Source organism: Varanus komodoensis, unplaced genomic scaffold (assembly GCF_004798865.1).
Source record: "Varanus komodoensis strain SLA01 unplaced genomic scaffold, ASM479886v1 scaffold1, whole genome shotgun sequence".
Classification (NCBI taxonomy): Eukaryota; Metazoa; Chordata; class Lepidosauria; order Squamata; family Varanidae; genus Varanus; species Varanus komodoensis.
The window spans coordinates 94,755,565-94,761,564 of record NW_025335268.1 but is presented as its reverse complement, the minus strand read 5'-3'; positions in this window follow the sequence as shown (position 1 = coordinate 94,761,564).

Sequence of the window (6,000 nt, the reverse complement as noted above, 5' to 3'; positions counted from 1 at the left end):
TCCTTCAAGGTGTGTTTGTGCGTTCATTGCTATTGAACACCTGTGTGCTTTTCCAAAATCCACCTAAAGCACCTGGGTGCTAATCCAGAAGCCACACCCATGCACATCTGGACTACCATTTCTGGAATCCTCCAGCCAGCATAACCTGAACACAGATGTGAGATCCACCACCTGTTGTGTGGCCTGCCAGGTCTATGTCCTCCCTTTAGCCTTAGAATAGAAAAGTTGTCTCTGATTCCAGTCATCTTTTCTTTCTGGTGTCTGGGCACAAGTGAGTAAGAACAAGCCATACAATCCTGCAAACTCCGCCCACCTTTGGCTCTGTCAACCATTGGCTGCATCCCTCAAACATTTTTTTCTCATGAGTCATTGGCCCCTTATAGGAAAAAGATTCCTCATCCTTGCTGTAGAGTTTTCTCCTTAACCAGACACTTTCTGCTTGTCTCTATTCTGGCTTGCACAGTTGTTACAGCTAGTAGGACAGACCTTACATGCTCCTGCCTATCACTGGTCTACAAGGAGAAAACCTCGAAAATGAAAGTAGCTAAATTTTACCAGAATTGGGTTACTAATAAAGGAAAATTAAGTCCTGAGTATTAATTGGCTCCAGTTTCCAAGATACAGCTTCAGGTCAAAATTGCATCAAAATGATTCACAATTATGACGGGGATGTGTGATTATGCTTCATGACTTTTCTACAAAATGTGATATAGCAATGAGAATGGTCATTTAGTTCACTCCATGAAATTAGATGTGGTTCAGGAGGAGCATACGGTGGGCTAAAGTTTGGGTCCGCTGATATCGACAGCCCCAGATCAGCTGTATCCTGCTCATCATCTTTATCATCATCTGAGTCTAGAGAGTAGGATTCCGGTGGATCTGGAATTGGCGAGTCCTCACCATGGGGTACAGGATGCAGTGTGGATGGAATGTTTGGATATTCCATGGTCCACTTCTTCTTTTTTGAGATCCCTTTTGCAACTGGGAGAACCATGCAAAGCTACTATGATTGGTGGGTTCCACACCATTGGGACTGCTAAAGGCATGGACTTTTTCTTCTTGTTTATCCAGTGATGGAGATAAGTTGCACATTTAATGCAACAATAATGAGGGCCCCAACTCTTGTCCTGATCCCCTATTTTGCATCCAAAATATTGGTGGTATGCCTTTTTTTTACCATTGCTATCATACTGCACTTTTGAGATGCAAATATAACCTCGCCACAAATGCAGCAAAAGTTATCTGCATTGTTTACAGTTTTGAGGCATCTTGGCTTCTGAGGGAAAATATGCAACTGTTCCTTGGAAATGTTAGGCAATGACACTTTCACAAGCCACCAGATGTAACTGTATGATATGTAGATCCGACCAAGACAAATGTACCTTGCGATAAAAGAACAATAATTTACAGTTAGGTAATAATCTTTAGTCTCAAAGTGAAGATAAATTTATACACTTCCATGTGGTACCATTTTCATTGTTCTACTGTAATTTGTCAAGAAGATACAAGGCATCATGATCATCAGACACCTCCCTCCCTTGTAGGCAAATATACTCGCCTGTGTATAAATCTTTATTGTGAAATATCTTGAAAACTTTAGCCAGCCAGCACTTTATCACCTGTTTTCTAATTCATCTAATCAAAATATGTAAGAATTAGCATATTTTATCTCAGAAGTTGATAATTTCCCAAAATCTGTAGACCAGTGTATTTCAAGGTGGAAATCTGATTTGGAGATTGTGTGAAAAGCCCCCACAAGAGTTCCCTGCATTTTCTCACTGTTGCTTGTAAGAAGCAGCAGTTCAGATAGTATGTATTTTCCCTGTATCAAAAATTCAGGGCATTTTTCTTCCCCGAGAGGATTTTTTTTATAGGGGAGATGGTTTGAACATCCAAACATCTTTTGGCCTTAGGGAGCTATATTCATGGATAAGGATTCTAGAATCTAAGCCATATTTGGAATAGAATTCTGCAAACGCTAGAAGAAGATTGTGCAGTCTAGGTAAGAACTGTATTAAAGAAATCATGCTGTGTAATCGTGTAATCCCACTATGCCGGCGACTATTCATGCTACAGTTGCATTGGCTTAATGCGATCTCAACTCTACATACTCCAGGCTGCAAGGTAGAAAACCGAATAGTACCGTAGAAACAAGAGATAATGCACAATAGCATCTGACGCTCCCACGCATTCATAACCACCCATCACTCAGCACTGCACACTGATGGCGCACCCAGGGTGCCTGGTACACACCACTACTCGGTGCTTGGTACCGGCAGACTTCGTGACTTTGCTCTAGCTGCTGCGTACTCTGCCACATAGAGCAGGTGCAACGGAGCCAGGGAGACAGCACAACGCCATTCCAGTCTCAGGGAAGCACACTGCGGAGGGGAGCGCAGTGGCCTGGGGGAGGAGCGCAGCTCCAGGACTTCTGTCACGGCAGGAATGATGCTGTCTTTTGCCAGGGCATCAGGGTAATTGATAGACACTCTTTGCTCTGTCAAGAGAATGAGCTCACACATTTTACTATTATATGGGAACAGACTATCATAGGGACAGGAAGAAAATAAGGATAATGATCAGAGGCTTGTTTGCTTTTCTTTGATGGTGCTTCTACTTCAAGCTAGTCAGTTAAATGGAAGCACTGATTTGCAAGATGGTTTAAGTTTCTAATGGAAACTAAAGGATGTGTTTCTGCTGGCTAAAAATCTTTGGGCAAACCGCAGTGTTTTTTACAAGTTAAACTTCCAGGGCAGAAGACAACGCCACTGGGTCCACTGAAACTTGCTTTATGCATAAGATTGCAATGAGGTTGATCTTAATAAGTGTACCACTGCTGCTGTTCCATGTGTGCGTGTATTTGTATGACCACACACTGTCATGATGGAAGTCTACAAGTGCACCTCTGGGAGGGCAGCAACAGACGCACCATGTGGCCACAAATTCCAGACATCTGCCCAGAGAGGAATTTCGCTCTTGCAGCAGCCTGTTAACAACCAGTGTCTTGCTAGGCAAACAGACAGGCCCAGACAGAGAAGGAAGGATTGACATTCCAATCCAAACAGTCAGCTCCCAGGCCCAGACAGTGGGAGCCATGCCCTGAGAGGTTCTCTAGGATATTGTGCCCTTTATATCCTGCCTTTTTCCTACAGTGGGCTCAAGGCAGCTTACATCATCTCTCCTCCTCCATGGAGTCAAGATCCACTGGGAGAACTTTGCTCTAACCAAGACAATATCCAGAATGCTCAGGACATCACACTTCAAAGGTCACAGCAGGAGAAATCACTGGTAAAGTTGGAGTGGGGTGGGGGGATGTGATGAGAAAACAGTTCAGGCCACCACAAGGAGCTGTTCCAGTGGCCTATTCAGGGCATTAAGGCATAGTTCACTGCTGGGATGTTTTGCCAGCAACAATGATGTCTAATGCAAAAGCTGGGGATAGCAAGTGTGAATCTGAAACTTCAAAGTCTGCAGAGCATACTAGCAACGCATGAAGGAGAAAATGTCAGTAATTCCCAGTCTGCACCATGCCCACCACCAAGCCCAGGTAGGTGTTTAACCCTTGCCTAAGCCACCCTCACTGGGTTTGAGCAACATGATCATCTATGGTGCCTGTCTACCACAGCTTGAATATTCAAAAGGAGTTGGCATGCCATCACCCCATGGCTTAAACAAGCCATGATAGGTTGTGGTGATCATGCAAAGCCTGTCATGCGACTTTCTAATTTGTTATGTATGTTCCCTTTCACCAATACTCCCATCACCAACATTTGCATTTGTATGCTTAAGTTCTCCGGAGATGGGGGCAAAGTGTTGGATTCAGAATTAGTCTCAGACACATGAAAACAATGGGACTGAACATAGCTATAAGTAACATAAACCCCACGGATTTTAGTGAATCTAAGTAGTACTAAGACTTGATCCAGCCCAGAATTGATGTTGTCTCATGTCATCTGCCTTAATGTATGTTTCTTCCCTGGTTGGGTCTTTGCTTTGATTGCAGGCTGATTACCCTTCAGTTATGGTTGTGGAAACAGGGTGGGGCCAGCCATGTAAGGCTCCCCACTTCATGTTTTAACATTCACCGCCTCTTTTGTAGGCATAATATGCTGACACCCATAAGAATACCTGCACCTGAGTGAGCACAGTTTTCCCATCTCTCTCTCACTGCACCCCAGCTTCACCCCTCTTTGCTAGAGCAACATAGCCAGAGGTGCAACCATGTTGCGGTACTGACATCTGCACCACAAAAAATGAAGCTTTGGGCTCTGCTAGTGCAAAAAATGGCTCAGTACAGATCCAGCCGGTGTAACATAAAGATATAGGACTACACTGTTAGCTTGTTCATCATATCTGTTTTGCCAACTATATCTGCAAAAACTTGTCCCTGAGCAAAACACAGTTCTAAGAAAAAGCATCTCATATTTTTTAGATGATGCAAACAGTTGTGCACCAGATACTATTTTTGGAAAAGCATTTCAAAAGCCACGTGGCTATGAGCGTCTATAAAAGTGCTAAATAAATAAATAAATTTGCTTGCTGTTGGTAGGATGGAACCTGCCACCCAAGCTGTAAACTTTCATAAATAACATTAAACACACATTACTTTGTAATTCCTTTGCAGTTACTCAGCTCCCTCTTTAATTGATTTCAAACTGTTTTAATCACCCAAGAATGATTTACTATTTGCAAAGATATAGCCAAGGTATATTTAGGGTAATCTGTTGCACCAAACCTAAGATCATTCCACATATGAACATAAGAAAGATCCAGCTCAGACTAAAGGTCCATCTAGTCCAGCACTCCAAATACATGGAGGCAAACCAGCTGCCCACAGGATCCCTCAGGCAGGATGGGGGCAAGACCTCCTTCTGCCCAAGCTCCTCAGCAACTGGGTATACAGGCACGTTGCTGAAGGAGGCAGCAACATTTTAGTGCAGTTTACAGTGCCCTGTGGTGCCCCTCTAATGGCAAGTGACCCCACTGCTCCCAAGTGCTGGCATCGTAGTTATGTTACTGGTTTGGGGTCTATCAAGTCCCCGGGCCCAGTCTGGGGATTTGATACATCGTGCCAGGGCTTTCAAGAGCTGCCAGCCCTCGGGCACACTTCATCTTCCAAGCGCATTGAACTGTTTTTGTGTGCAGACCAGTTCCTGTTGCTGAACAACCACAACATCCCCCCCACAAAGATGCAAGCCATGCCAACCTGCCGCTTCCCTTCAGATCAACAAAAGCTCTTTAGTATTCCACCATGGCATATGTGACAAAACAAATGACCCACACTGCGAATGGAAAGCGCTGAATACGACATATTAACTGCTAATTCCTGGTACAGGCGAAGGTCAGACGAGGAGTATGTCTGCAAAATACACACATTTCGCTCAGCTTCGTCCACTTCCCTGCGGGACGTCAGAAGGGGCAGGAAACCTTCCGGAGCTCCGCCCTCTGCCCCACTTGCTCGGCCTCTTTTAGTCTCGCCTCGGGCCTCCGCGTGCATCACCGCTGCCAAATTGCACCAGGGAGGGCGGGCGCGGTTGCAAACGCAGGCTTTGCGTTTAAAACTTGTTTTTAAAATAACGATCTCCTTGAAACGGTGTATCTTCCTTCCTGGACGTGTGCGATGCGGTCATATATTACACACCCTTACATCAGTTTTCAGCTCTTTAGGTTGAAAGTAGTGCCACGTTGGGCGGATGCAGACCGTGAATATAACATTCTTGGAGCAAGGAAGGAACACTGAAATTCAGGTGTGCGTGGGAGTAATAGAGAACGCGGTGGGGGAAGAAAAGATAATCTGAGATTGTACAACTTCTTCCACCAACCCTGCGCTCTCCAGATATGCTTCCGGGGAATTGCAGTCCAAGAGATCTGGAGGGCAACAGGTTGGAATGATTTATGGCAAACCGTGCGTCTTTATGTGCGGTTTTTGCTGTTCTCATCTCAAAATTCGTAGATGGGTCATTTTTCAGGAGCAAAAAGCTTGCTCACTATTTTATGACG